This window comes from Poecilia latipinna, unplaced genomic scaffold (genome assembly GCF_001443285.1).
Source record: "Poecilia latipinna isolate Pla-1442-1.1 unplaced genomic scaffold, P_latipinna-1.0 Scaffold1489, whole genome shotgun sequence".
NCBI classification, from domain to species: domain Eukaryota; kingdom Metazoa; phylum Chordata; class Actinopteri; order Cyprinodontiformes; family Poeciliidae; genus Poecilia; species Poecilia latipinna.
Genome location: NW_015114105.1, coordinates 39719 through 55039, shown reverse-complemented (window position 1 = coordinate 55039; position 15321 = coordinate 39719). Strand labels below are relative to the sequence as shown.

General features: G+C 35.7%; 1 long non-coding RNA gene across 3 annotated transcripts in view; it reads left to right on the top strand.

Annotated features, from left to right (window-relative positions):
* Positions 1-15321, top strand: part of LOC106963048 (uncharacterized) — a 61809-nt gene that overhangs the window by 7790 nt on the left and 38698 nt on the right. For 2 of the 3 annotated variants that reach the window (XR_001428108.1, XR_001428107.1), the window contains exon 2: positions 6333-6435. This is a non-coding gene — a long non-coding RNA (uncharacterized LOC106963048). Of the gene's footprint in view, positions 1-2217; positions 2493-4545; positions 4726-6332; positions 6436-15321 lie in introns of all 3 variants that reach the window. The other variant, XR_001428109.1, reaches the window with a different exon arrangement.

The following is a 15321-nucleotide window of genomic DNA, read 5'->3' as shown; positions in this document are numbered from 1 at the left end:
GATTTAATAATGTCCTGCAGCCAGATTGCGGGGGTTTGTGCGCACTGAAAGTGAACACACAAAGGTCCTCTTTTAAGTCAAAGGACCAAATGTATTTTTGCAAGACGATTTCGCTGTCCTCATGGGCAGAAATCCCAAATCGGGCGGGTTTTTATAAATACTTTTATTCACGGTTGAGTGAGTATGAATATGAACTTTGTTCATATGAGACTATGAACTAAGTTCATAGTCTTTGTAACACTAATTTGTTGTCTTTATTGACTCATTTCTTTGTTCAATAGTGAATGCTGAATGTAGCTAGAACTAGCATGTGCTAACTACCCACAGGGGTAATGTCACTGAATGTGAACAAACCTGTTCACTAGTGTGAAGTAAAGTCATCAGCACAACTCACTTTTAATATTGTACAACATAAATGTGCCATTTTAACATTTCAGACTTCCACCCTTTTGAAGAGGTTCCATAAAGTCTGCACAATAGTTGAAAATAAATGTCTGCTTGTCAAGAATGATGAGGCTCATTTAGCCTCTTATTTAGCAAGCTGAATCACAACATTTCACCATTTTTTGGGTTAAACCTTTAAAGCCTCTGCTCTAGCAACATAATGCTAGAATTTGGGTTGAAAGAATAATTTATTGCGCACCCTTAACAATCCAAATGACACAAACTAGTTTAAAGTATCTTTTCAATGTGCCGTCCAGTCTTCTATTTATCCAGCTGCTCTCTTAGCCCCATATTTAAACAGCCTGTTTTCATTACCAGGCCAATTTTAACTTGTGATTATTTTATTTTCGCTCATTGATCATTTCAGACAGTGTGAGGTAATGCTGCTTGACACGGAGCCTGACCAGTCTTGATTGCTTGACCCTCTTGATTTGTGACGAGAAAAGTCATTGCTCCAAACAAAGTTGCTCTCTGCCGTCATGTGACCTATTTTTTCTCTCCTCCTGACTACGCCGTGTAAAGTGTTTGTGGGGGTCAACATCCCACATCTTCTATGGGTTTTGATAATGTATGTTTACTGAGACGTGACCTCCTGGGCCTTGTAATGCATCAATGTGACACCCAACAGTAACGCCTGATTCCACCGCATGCTGTCTGAGGTTGACCTCTGACAAGAGCCGAACAGAAAGGGGGGAAAAAAATGGAACATCAATAGGACAATGTTTAGATTGTGTCACACTGCTGGGACGCTGTTCAGTATACATAGTCTGCTTGTATGTGCATCATCATGTGGTGTATATCACAAACGATTGCTGTACTTTTTTCTTCTTGCGTTTAAAGAAAGACATTGGATTTTAAAGCCATGAAGCTTTCTTTGAAGTTTTATCACCATGCATTTTTTTTGTCCAAGTATTTGTTGCTGATTTCTTTTTTTTTTTTTTTTTTTTTCATAATTTATAAAGAGAGGTGAATAATCACAGAACATGAATATTTCTGGTACTCTGGCGGTAAATTGTCTGCGGTAATCTATCTGGGGCAAAGTCCCTTCAGGTCCATCTTAATCAATTAGAATATCAATACAATGTTTTTTTTTATTTCAGTAATTCAATTTCTTTAGTAAAATTCATAGTATATCCATTAATTGCACACAGAGTGATGCATTGGTGTTATTTTTGGTAAGCCACCAAAAATCTTTGCTGAAGAAGAATGCTGTATACAAGCAAATTTATGAAAAGTTGAGTGGAAGAAAAAAAGGTGTACAATGTATATGATAATTTTTAAATCCTTCTTTGTTGGTCCTCTGCTATGCTCAATTTTTCTCAGCTTTATAGCAGGAAGCCATAATTATCAAAATGAACACAAATAAATTCTGGAAATGCTTCTCTGCTTTACTCATTTTTTGAGATGCACCTCTGACTGGGCAAATGATTTTCTAGCATCAAAATTTCATTAGTTAATCAATAGATACTTGAATTGTAGCTTTTTATTTACGTTTAAAGATGACATTTAGTGTTCTCACGTAAAGACTCATTTTTCCCCCCAAGGATCACAAATGATGGGGGGGGGAGTGAACCTGTTCCAAGGTAATTTTGAGCAGGCAATAAAAATGTACAGTGAGGCTGTCCCAAGGTTCATAGTTCTTCACATGCTCATCTCTCACATGTGTATTGGAGGCCACTTGACTTAAATTTATACTGATCTTTTATTTATACCTAGAAAAAATGGCAGATAAGATACATAAGTGTTCTTGATACTGTGTTTTGTCATATCTAGCCACCAAAGATTGAAATCCTGCGAAACAATTTTCTGAAGAAATGAAGGAGCGTGGCCTCCTGAACCCCGGAGGAAAATAACCCTGCGGTGCGAGGCGGAATATGAAACAGAGGCGCCAGAATAAGTAAAATAGACAAGTGCACCAGGCTTGTCACTTTTCCATTTGCTGCCCCCGAGTGAGAGCAACTTGAAATTCTCCTCATCTCAGATAAGACCTTCATCGTTATGCTCTATCTACTGTACTGAATACGAAAAAAGTACCACATCAGGCAGAGGTAATAAGGAAGGGAGCTGTGCAAAAAAGCTTTTGTTTCTGTCAGTCATGAAGCCAAATGCAACAAAAAAACAAAGTCATAAGTGTACAGCAGAAGCCATCTTGGAGCGAGACAATGCTGAGATGAGTGTCACAGAAGTAGTTAACATGGGTGTGATATTAGACATCGCCACTGGATCTTGACAACAGCATCATTACACAGTAATAAGAGCACAATCTCCTTCGGAGAAGCATTAAAATCAAATTAGATTATACAAGCGCTTGGCTTGATGAGCTGCGAGGGCTGATGGTTCCCAAGCTGTGGTTCTCTGGTTATTACTCTAAAGCTCTTTGGGTGCCTGGGCATGAATTGCCACTTGACAGAGCTTTTCACTAAAGGTCATCACTTACTAAGAAATCTGATTTTTAAAAAGATTTAAGTCAGTGGAAACCTAAACACCCAGATAGATGGGTTTCATTTTTTCCCCCCCTCAGTTGTATCTGTCAAATGTCACTGCCTGCGGCCAAATGCATGATCCTATCTATAAAACTGTGTGTTACATTTAGACCAAAGTGACATTCAGGGATCAGAGAGCATTGTCATTCTCTGTCCTATCCTGTACTCATTATACCACTGAGCTATGACATGTTTGAGAACCGTAACGCCTCAGCGGATACATCTGTACTAAACAAAATGCTAAAACACTTAGAAAACTTGAAGAAAGCAAATAAGCAGAGTTTCTATTAAAACTGTAACCTTAAAACAGCTGTAATTCAACCAATAAAACGTCGTATTTGACTCAAAATATTTGAAGACAAATTATGTAAGTTTAAAAGCTAAACTAATTCTAATAAGTTAAAGCCTACACTTTCGAAAGTGTATTAACTCAACATAATTGGTTAATTTCTTATTGATTTTAAAAACTTTGCTTCTCCAAAGGCTGAATGTAATCAAATAGCCTAAATCAACTAGCCTGTGATAGCCTAGGCTTACCGACAGTATTAAACAAAGCAGATAATATTAGTCAGAAAATTTTGTTAATTAACTGAAAGTAAAAAAAAAAAATGCTAAAAAAACTGTTTGAACATCTGAGTAAGAGCAGATACTTTCACTGACAACAGCTCCGTAGGGAGAAGCAGCTCAGCTTACTAGCAAGGATGTCGTTAGCATTACTGCGGTCGCAAAGCTAGCTAAAGCTGCTTATCTTTTAAAAACTATTCTAAAGCCCAGTAGATGCTGCACATCAGTAATTTGTTACAAAAGTTACAGATGTTAATAAACTTCTTATTGTCAGAGAAAAGGGAGAGGAGGAAGTAAAAAAAGACAATGGCCGAAACACTCTTGTCTAGGCAAAAGAATAAAAATAAATACATATAAAAATAATGACAGTTTTAAACTTAAGTAAGTTTAAACTCTAACATTTAGCACACTTGAAAACTAGTTTTTTGTTGTGTATCTTATTTAAATTAGTTTATTTAAGTCTGAGTCCAGCACAGTCCCTAATGCCAAAATGAAGTCATTATTAAATGTTGCACTTAGAAACTAATAGGGTTGACTGAAGTATCTATATCTATATTGTTAAATATTTTCAAATATTTAACACCTTCCAAAGCTCATCCTCTAGTAGGTGCTACTATTGGTATATTTATGTCAAAATTCAACACAATAAGTGGGTTTTATTTTGGTTGTTTGCAAGATAATTACTTTACACTCACCCCACTGATAAACTTAGTAATAAACCTTCAGGGGGTGATATGCACTGGCATTCAATAACATAAAAGTACATCTAAATTCCTAAGCTCTATTATGTGATGAATAATAACTCAATTATAAAGCACAATAAACTATAAATTTATCTCCACTTGCTTCATGTTGCCTGTATTTGAGAAATGACACTCAAAAGGACACTAAAAACTGCAAAGAGAGGGGAAGAAGCAGAAGGCTAAAACGGCAAACTGCTTCCACCACCTCATGTGGAAATCATACAAAGCATCCTGCAGGCAGCAGGGTTCATTTTATAGCTTCATCTATTACCACACTGTCATTGTTAATTGTCTTCTTTTTACCTCTGCAGGATTCTCCAAATTGGTCCTATCGAATGTGACAGGAGGAAGAGCATTAAGCATCTGACAAGATGATATCTAAGTTCAATTTCCTACTCCTCACCTGATTTATACCTGCAGCAGATCATTTTCTTTTCTGTCATAAAGACCTCTATAAATCAGTGGTGCTTATGGAAGCACTAGAGAACAAGGTCCCTGGATTTGTATCCCTTGTGTTTGCTATTAGGAAGCCATTACAGCCACATTTTCCTCCTTCAAACTAAAATGATCAAATCTAATACGGGTAAGATTAGAGAGATAAAGAGAGAAAATGCTGTAGGATCTGTTCTGCACAGCCCCCTATCTAAACAATATGCTCTAAACCCAATAAAGCAGAGCTTTTTTTTTTCCGCTGGTGACACCATTATCCATCTGTTTGGACAAAATTGCTGTATCATGGTATAAATCTGCGATACAAGTGACATATCCTCTAAAATAAAAGGGAACATTAACTGCTCTATCTTCTAGAGGCCACGGGACTAGCCGGCTATAAGCTCAGTCAAGTGTGATGGCAGTTATACTGTGTTTTACTAGACTGCAGACAATTATACTTTGGTCCTCTCCCCTAAGAAGACAAACTGCCGTGGCTTCAAGTGAAATGATTTCAAATAGATTTTCCAAAATGTCTGTCGCCAGATTGCTTCCATACATTATTTCACTTAAATGGAGAGAAAAAAAGAGGGAGCAAATCCACAAATCAATCACAACAGCCCACTTTACCAGATGGAAAGACAAGAGATTGGAGTGTGTGTGTGTTTGGAAGTGTGTGCATGTGTGTTTTGTAGACCTACAGAGAGGGACACTTATAGGATGAGCCCAGTCTTGTCTCTTATATGTCTCACTCATCCAGAAGTATAAGACAAGAGTGAGTGGGAGCTCTTTGTCAACTTTTACAAACAGTTATTTAAAATACCAATAAGTATAAATAAAAGTGTAATGTAATTATGGCTAATGAATGATAGGGGATTTATTTGTCTCAAATCAAATTTTCTATAGCAAAATAAATATATATATATTCGTTACCGTTACAATTATGAATTAAAGCTCTAAATGCATTCATTTTTTTCCAGAAAAAGAAATGTTTTAGCTGGTGGTCAGGTTTTACACTTATAGACTGTCCCACTTAAATACTCTATAATGTTGCACCGTATTTAAAGTTGTGTGTTGTAAAGGTAGACAGCGTATAAGAATGAGTGCAAATACACAAGGCTTCAAAAGAAAACAGCATGGATTGACAGAGGCAGGTTTTCATTTTGGCAATATGAGTTAAGAATGCTTTAAATATTTGGAAAGGAGATATGCAGGTGGGGTTTAAGTAGGGGAGGCAAAGTTACATAACAACAGTTGAGAAAATGTTCTACAAGTGTATTTAAAATATCTGCAGTTCTTTGTAATATAATTGACATAAAATGTGAATGACAAAAAAAAGCACAGAAGTTTAATCTATATTTTCAAAAAGCATGGGGTCCCTATTTATTTCTTGCATGTTTTCACAAAGAGTTCTCAAAGAATGAAATGATGCACACTGTTTAACCTGAGGGTAAAAATACAAGGTAGTTTTCAGACACACAACTTCAGTTTGAACTCACCAAATAGTTCAGCATTCACATTTTTAGACGCATTGATTATTCTGTGAGGAATCTAAAAGAGGAAAGTTTCAGAACTTTTGTTGCACCATTTCAGATCAGCTGAAGGTTTTTGACTGTGTTTTTTATTTTTTTTTTTACTTTCTGAGACTAAAGTACAGTTCTGTCCATAGGAATGAGCAAGAGGTCCAGCAAGCTGTTGTGAGAAACTTGTGAAAGAATGCAGAAGACACGTTTGACCCATGTCTTGCAATTTAAAAGGCAATACCACCAAATGTAAGTATATATGTATATTTTTTTTACTTACTTTTAAGTATAAAAAATTCTCTACTAATTTATCTTGCATTTGAAATTTAGCAATTAGAAATAATTGTTATCACTGCCATACAAAATGTAAAGTGGAGTCTGATTTTAAGTCATAGTGAGGAAGAAAGGCTATGGCTTCTTTTATACTGGCGTATGTAAACATTTGGCTTAAACTTTAAGTTATGTATCCACAAGAAGTCACCATAAACTTATTTAAGGAATATGCAGAATAAAATTCTGTTGTATAAAGAAGCAGTGCTACATATTAAGACACTACTGCGATTCAGCATTAAAGTCATGTACATTTATTACATTTACTCAGAATGGCTCACACAGCCATGCATGACTCAATCCATCTCTGCTCCATGCAGATAGAGCTGGTGTGAGATGAATACATGTGTATTTAAAAATATGCCACAAATGGGCAAAAATTGTGCTGAAATGGAAACAATAGATAAATTAAATTGCTGGTTCACTGATTTTCATTTTCTAAATGAAAGAATTACTGCTTCTCGCGGTTCTTTATCATCATTTTGGACTTTATTCATGTTTCTTTCATAATGTGATTGTTTCATTTTAGCTTCTGGAGGCAGATGAAACAATAATCTACTTTAATTTTAAGCAATCTTGATTTGACCAATGATTACTGCAAAGATGCTACGATTGAAATGAGGCTTGAAAAGAAGAACTAGAGACAGCACAATTATAGTGATATGAAGATGCAACACTTTGTATAAATTAGACCAAACTGCGGCGGTGGCATAAATGTCAGTTGGTTTGTATATGAAGATTTATAGCATAATTCAAGAAATCTACAAATAATCATTAACAGCATAAGAAAGAGAGTCATATATAACAATGAACATGACAGGACACTGTTTACTTTGAATGGATATTAAATAATTCTAATTAAAGGTAGCCACACTTTGACTTATTTAAGCTTCCCCACTCTTTATAATCTTCTCATCCCATCATCTACGTAATCTAAACTGAAAAGAAAATTTATTTTTCCTCAATGATCGTGTGTCTTCTTGCCGTAAGCTTCTACCTTTTTGTGACCTTAGGCAGGACAGCTGAAACTAATATTCCCACTTAACTCATGTAAAGCACTTTGAATTGCCTTGTTGCTGAAAATATGCTATATAAATAAAATTACCTTATCTTACCTTAATATGATCAAGAAAGCATCTGTCTGCTTTTTCACATGATTTATATCTTGAAATGATCACCGCATCCATAACTCAACAAATCAAACCAGCCAAACTAAAAATTAAAAAAAAAAAATTTCTGATAAAAGTAACTTTATTGATCAGTTGTAGGTTTTTAAAGTTTTAAATAGTATCAGCTTACTTAAAATTTTAGGGAGAAATATTGCATTTAATTCTAAATGCTGGATACGTTAACTTAGTTGAACAAATATATGTTAGTTTGATTGGCCATTCTAAACTGTGCTTGGCTGTTTTGTATCTCTGTTTTTTCCCATGTGATGGATGGTGACCTGTAATGGCGCACCCCACACCTCTCCCTCATTGTCCACTGGAGAAATGCACCAATCTCTGTGAGACCCAGTGAGGATGAAATGGGTGCAGAAGATGGTTGAATCCATCTGTGTTCTGTATCTACAGTATGCAATTAATATTACCGATATAAAGTACTTAAACTTTGAATATCTGCTTAGTTTGCGAGTAAACACAAAATTGTTACTCACAATTAGTTATTTTAATTCCAAATTGAATAAAATAACAAACATGACCATTTTTATAATATTTTTTAAAGAAAAGAAAGTCAGGCTGCTGTCATGTTTTTTTTTTTTTTTTGCACACTTACACGTCTAGTGTATAACTGCCCATAAAAAGGTATTTATACATCAATTAATTATGCAATAATCATTAGATGAATCAATAAAGTAGGTCAGAGTGCAACAGATTGAGCTGATTTGACCATTCAGCATGCTGAGGTGAATAGATCATCAGTGCAAACGGAGTATCTGCATAGTGTAACATGAGAGATTAAGTTAGGGCTGAAGGTTATGGAGGTAACATTTGAGAAACGTGTACATTAGTTTCTTTGTGGTATGTGGTGGTGTCTCAAGCTGGGAATCTCCCATGGTGTGAATTTTAAACATGTCAAAAAACGTGTAGCAATCTGTCTAACCTGTTGATTGTGTATGCCTCAGTGTCAAATACTTTAATGTGATTCTTGAGCCTTGTTTACTACTTATATTCTTACACTAATGAAACTTAAAGCAGAGGCACAATAGTGAGAAAGGGAACTAATAAGACATTGATACTATGAATTGATCAAAATGGTAATATTTGTAGAGCTGTTGATGACATTATGTTGAAAAATCTTTATGCACTTCATACAAAACTAACTGAGTTTATCATGAAATATTTAGCTTCTGAAAGTGAGATTATCTGGAATATCTTTTGTTTTTATCTAAATGAGCAACCAGTTGACATTTGCTAGTTTCATGCAGCTTTCCTCTTTTGAAAAACTTTATCAAACATCAGACAGATTTTCAAGTATAAACAGCCTGTCAATCATACGCATGTATGCTCTTTGAATAAATCACTCCCTAATCTCCTTTGTTTTAAGCCTGTCAAAGGTGGAATTACTGGCATGCTTCAGATCATTGTCCTGCTAATCCGAGAACTCTTAGTCTTAAGTTCATAAACCAGTGGATAAACATTTGTCTTAATGACTCTTGGGAAGATTCACTGCAGTTTCGTGTTTTGCCTTGTTGTGGTTAGAAGCTCTTAATCTGGTTTACGAAAGTTCCAAAGCCCAAGGGTAAAATCCAAAGGTACAATTTGTTAGTTTCCCAAAACAAATATGGGTAACAACAGTTGATTCATTGTTTAACACGGGGCAAAAACATTTTAACATAGGATCAGATTGATTTCGATAGCTTTGTAAGTTAATAATTAAATCATAATTTGAAAACCTTTTGTATTCAATCATTCTACCTTTTCCTGAAAGAAGTTGTTTGATGTAATCTAGGAATCTATGAAAAACATGGTGGTTTAATCCAGGAAAGAGACCAGCAGCTGGCCTGAGAATGTCCTTCTGCCTGAACGGGTGTTGGTTGAGATATTTCCTGTCAGCATTGTCAGTCGCAGGAACACCTGCTTAGGTCCAAATTTGGTTCCCAATCAGAGGTGGCCAGTGCTGATGCACCAAATGGGTTCTCCTTTTAAGTTTTCAAATCTTACATTTAAATTTAAGTCGGGTATTTTGGAATCTTAATTAACAGCATTGTGTAATTCTTTTGATTTTGGATTATTTGTGAGGTAACCTGGTCTACATTTTTACATTAAACTGAATCAAAATTAACAGTTTATAACAGCTGCATGCAGTTTCTCTGAACTTATTTGTCACTTTAAAATATGTATTAAAGAGATTCCCCAGTAAATAATGACAACTATCCAATGTCCAATCTTGGTGGGGTCATTAGCCTGTTGGCACCTATTGCTGTGACTGTGCACCAGATAGGACTTTACAGGGATATCCCCTGTTGCCAAATGTAATTAATTGCTTTACAGTGTTTGAGGCCATAATGCTCATCAGTTATTAATTAGAAATTCATCTCGCTGAATAAATAATGTTGATGATTGATGATGAAACTTGTAATTAGGTTCTTGGAGTAATACTCAAGGGAGAAAGCCTTTACACTTCAATCCAGACTATTAAATACCACTCATTTACGTAGCACCCAGTGTACATCGCCTTAAAGCTGGGATGCGGAAAAATCTGGATACAGAAAGCAGGAACACAAACTAACAGTTTTGATCAGAGGTTTAAATTCTGTTATTGTGATCTTATATATATTTTTTTTAAAAATCTCAGAGAAAAGGAGATGGATAGTGTGACAGATTTTGCTGTTGCTGAGTTGTGTCCCTTTCAGACAAATACTGTTGGTGAGTTCTTCCAGGCACCATGTAGTCTTCTAAATGATGTGAGAGCAGTGCGAAAACTAAATCCAGCTAAGGTTTGCTATTGATTTTATATGGAAGATTCAACCAGCCTTTTTTGATGTATTTTCTCACTCAGTCCCTGTGGAGATTCCTGGAAAATAAACCATTCCACATACACCGATTAGGGCTTATTTATCTAAGCCATTAATGCTATATGTGTTGTTTGCTTTTTTTTTTTTCCCATCACAAAGCAATATAAGGAATAATGATCAACTTTTGAGGATCTTTTGGTTATATTCCTAATTTATGCCAATTAACATGGCAATAGAGAGGGAGATTTACCATGACAACCCTCAGCAAAAAGACTGACGGATGAAACCGTTGCTTTATGTTGTGTACCTTCATCATGGAGGAGAGCTATCCACCTGGTTTTATGGATGAGAGTGAGCAGCTCCAGTTTTCTGCTCCCCCACCTCTTCCCTACACCAGAATCTGCTCTATTAGCAATTTATAATGGAGATCAAGAAGAAGTCAGTGCAGAATGAAGTCAACTGTCTGCACCCGTTCCTAATTGGCTTTATGTTTTCCTCCTGATAAATGACTCACAGCTACAATGGATTCCTGTGGATTTTATTGCCCTAATAGGACTCGGTAACTGGATTTACTAACAGATAGTGGGTCAAAAAGGACATTGAGAGCAAAAATGTTAATTAATATCAATAATGGCAAATTATTAGTTTGACAGAGGGATCCAAGCTAGCCGTGTGCTCTAATGACTCTAAGCTAACTTGAAGGGAAACACTGGCGAATTAGCATAACTGTGTACGCGCACTCCATAGAGGTGCCCAGCAAACATCTGTTATGTTAGAAATTCAAATAGAATTCCTATTAGTAACCCTAGCTGTGGTTGTATAATCAGTCATTCTTCTCTGGCCATTTTGGAGGCGCTAACAATGCCCCTGTGACTGGTGGAGCTCCTCCCTTTGGGCTTTCCAATCAAATTTGGCCCCATGTGGACCCGGTCCTAACAACAGACGCGGCGATGTGGCCTTGCCAGGGGAGCTTTGTGCTCTGACAGGAGCTCAATCTATCCAGCCATGACACGTGTAAAAGAAAGGCATGTTGTTTATTTGAATAAAGCCGATACAAGTTACAATATTACTGCTACAATACTTTCTTTGTGACCTATGTGTTTTCTTTTTATACATGCAAATCGTAATTGGAATTTGAAATGTTAGCAAGCACCACTTATGCAATGACTTCTACTTTAATACTGAATAAATACATAGCTTGCAAGAAGTTGGCACGCAGAAGTTTATTAATTCATAGCGAGACCATCTGCAGACAGCTTCTTTTGGATATTGAGAACAGAATATATTCTGCTTGGAATTGATTTTCTATTTGGAGAAAATAATGTTTGTTCTCTCCACCTTATGGGAATAACAGCAAACGCTGTATAGATGCTAGTGGGCATTCTGGTTGAAATGCTTTCTTTGTAATCAATGGCTGCTGTTATGCAGAATAAATGCACCAAAAGACAAAAAAAGATCCAGCATTCATTCTTTATATCGGTTATACAGCGACTGGAAATAAAATGGAATCCAGTTATAGGGGTTATTGAGTTCCCTCGTCGATCTGCTGGGTTGGGCTTAATTTTCTACACTGACACCGTTATTAGGGAAAATGATTGGATAACGAAGGCTGGACATTTTTATGGGTCTTCCTTTCAGCTTCCTTGCTTATAACAAGACGTTTCAGCCGAACTGTTACAGTTGTGAAGAATTTGAAAACATGCAATGCGTAAATCAAAGTTTCTCTTCTTTGTCCTATTTAATGCAGCTAAGTGATGAAAAACGTATCACTGCATGGTTTGGCTTTGTTTTTTTTTTTGTTTTTGTTTTTTTGTTTTTTTTTTAAACAAGCGAAACTTCTCAAATTAAATCACCATGACAAGTTGCAGAGTAAAATCAGGTTTTATGCAGTGACTTTAGTTTTCGAAGCGTCTCTTGTTTTTACATCGTCTTCCTAAGATGCTTGTTTTTTGAAGCTCAGTATAAACTTATCTTCATGTTTGTTTCACACTTCTTCTATTTGTCTTACATTATATTAACTGATCAGTTATTTTCCAAATTTTTTGTGCAATGCCACTTATTATGATTAGTGTGACCATTTAATTTTTTTTTCTCTTTAGCATAAAACTAACATTTAAATCAGGATTCTTGACTATTGTTTTTATAATTTTATTTATTAAACAATATGATGTAGTTTTGTGTGATGTCACCAACTATCACAATGTCTTTGTTTTCTTATTATGTTTATTTATCCTCTAAATTAAAACTCAAATTCCAGCACAAAAATACAAAAACAGTGTGACTGGTCTTTTTTTTTTTTTTTTCAGGCAAAAAAGTGACAATTGACTGGAAGACAAAACTTTTGTAAAACGTCTCTAATTGAAAAGAAAAAAAAAATAGATATAATTTTACAACTTACTGAGCACTGGTAGTTATTGATATGGATAAATTATGGATAATTCAGCTCTCCACTTACTGTGTCCTCCTTCTAGCAGGAGGTCATAGCAGTCAAAAACAAGAAAACTTCCCTGTACATGGGACCCCAAAGTACTTTTATAATACTTGTTTTAATCTCCGGATAATCGGGAGTCAGTTCACTCTGCTGCAGTGAAGCACAGAAAAAACACTGTGCTTCAAAAAAAGGATATTTTACAATATTTTAAATCTGGACTGCATTTGATTATCTTTATTTAAATGTCTATTATAGCACCTATTTTAACACTAATAACTTATTTAATTCCTCTTGGGATCAAAATATGTATTTTTGTATTACACTTAGCAAAGACTCTTTAAAACACAGTTTAAGTTTATGAACCCTTATTCTGTTTGTGAAAACAAATAAATAGAAATCACTTTCAAATGTTTTTTAAGTTTTAAGATCATCTTGGATACACACATCGGAAAATCAATTCACAGAGAACATTCCCCTGAAAAAAAATGCAAATATTTTCAATTCTATATGACCATCTCTCATCTAAGTGACACATGTAACCATTTACTTATTCATTTATATTCCTTATTGAATTTAAGCACAAGAGACATACCTATAAACTTCATCTCCCATTTCTTTTTATTACTATTTATCTTATTTTATTATTATGCTCCTTTATTCTGTCTCCATAATATTCCACAAAGCAAGAAAATAGGAACTTAGAGGGAAAATAAAATAATTTTCTGTTTGTTGTCCATAATCTTTTAGTTGTGCGATATACATTTTTAGATAAGTGTAATATGGGACATTATTTTTATATTTATTGCCTCTACTACTATTTTTTTTGTGTGTTTTTCTACATTTTTTATGAAGAAAAATCTAGAAATCGAGGAATGAGTAAATATATCTTATATTTCCAGGGACATTCCCATCAAAGTTTAAATTCCCAGCTTGCTTGGGAACAGTTTGCATCATGTACGGTGCTCAGTTCAATGTCACCGCATTAAGAGTTTAAGGTAATGTTACCCCTCGCGATCTACATTACAGTAAGAGACTCCTGTCATGACTTACAACACAGTGTGACCTTCTCTGTTATAATGTGAGCAAGCATTTCCCTCCAGTGTAATGTCATGTTTGATCAGAGGAGCTACTAGTGTCCTGATCTGAGCGGTGCACAGCAGGAGCTGAGCGAGTCAAACGGACGACCAGAGGTTCCCCTTAAGGGCAAAAACTGGTGTCGTCTGCAGATTCTTCCCCCTGCTGTAGTTGCCCTTGTGGGACAACGTAGCGTGTTTCGAAGGATTTCTTCTTGATTGAATATTTTTTATTATGCGGGTGTGGCTTGAGCTTGTTTTCAAATTAATACGTGAATCCTGAATTAATATGAGTTTGTTAATAAAACAACAACATATGTTTCGTGCACAGTGCTGCATCCAACAGATTTGGGTACAGTATACATGACTGGGTGACTCCACGGTTTCATATATGAGAGAGCTCCGGCTTTACGCTCCTCTCCATCCCGCGGCCTCCCGTGTATAAATTTAGCTGATGGGTTTTGTTTCTCTTTCTTAATTCATTGCAGTCGGATTCCTCTTTGATGCAGTTCTGTTGTCCCCCAAACAATTGAAGTGGAGACAATGGAGGCATAATGATAGATCCGTGTACCCACCATCTGTAAGAGCAGCTGCTCCCTTGCATCTGCACAATATGCTGGAGCGGGGAGCCTCAGTAATCTGCATAATAAGGAGAGGGCTTATCTCAGTCTAGTTAATAATCACAAGCAATCGATGCACTTCATTCCCTCACTCCTGCCTGGCGCAGATAGCAGCAAAGTTTTGACATGTTTGCAGCGCCATCAAGAGAGGCAGGGTCACGCGGTAATGCCGAGCTGCTGATTTTGCCCGAAGCTACAGATTTAGTCTGCACTCAGTTTCATCTTTTCATGAATACCATAATTACAGCAGGACGTTCTGAGTTATCATGCTGCTTCTCCTCCTCCTGCTTCCTTATAGATGTTATAGCCTCTGGACCCAACATCAGATCTGGATACACAACCCTGAGTCTGTGATAAACACATAGCTTTTGCAGAGTTGAAAACAATTTCTTCTTATAAGCAATCCTCTCACACTGCACGATTGTCCTTGTGAAGCACAGCAAAAATGCATTACAAATTTACCTTCCTGTCTGAGATGGATTCATATACATTACACTACCTCCGTGGAAGTGTATGTAACACAACTAAAGTTGCTTTGTATATATCAAATTCCAGCTCAAGGAAATATTTAGATCTGCATTTCCAATGTATTTTATATATATATATATATTTTTTTGCCTAAAATTGAATTTCATTTCCTTGTATCTTTTTTTTTTTTTTTTTTTTTTTTTTTTTAAGAGCAAAAAACCTTTTTTTTGGCTAGGGGCAGCAAAATTTTTGTTG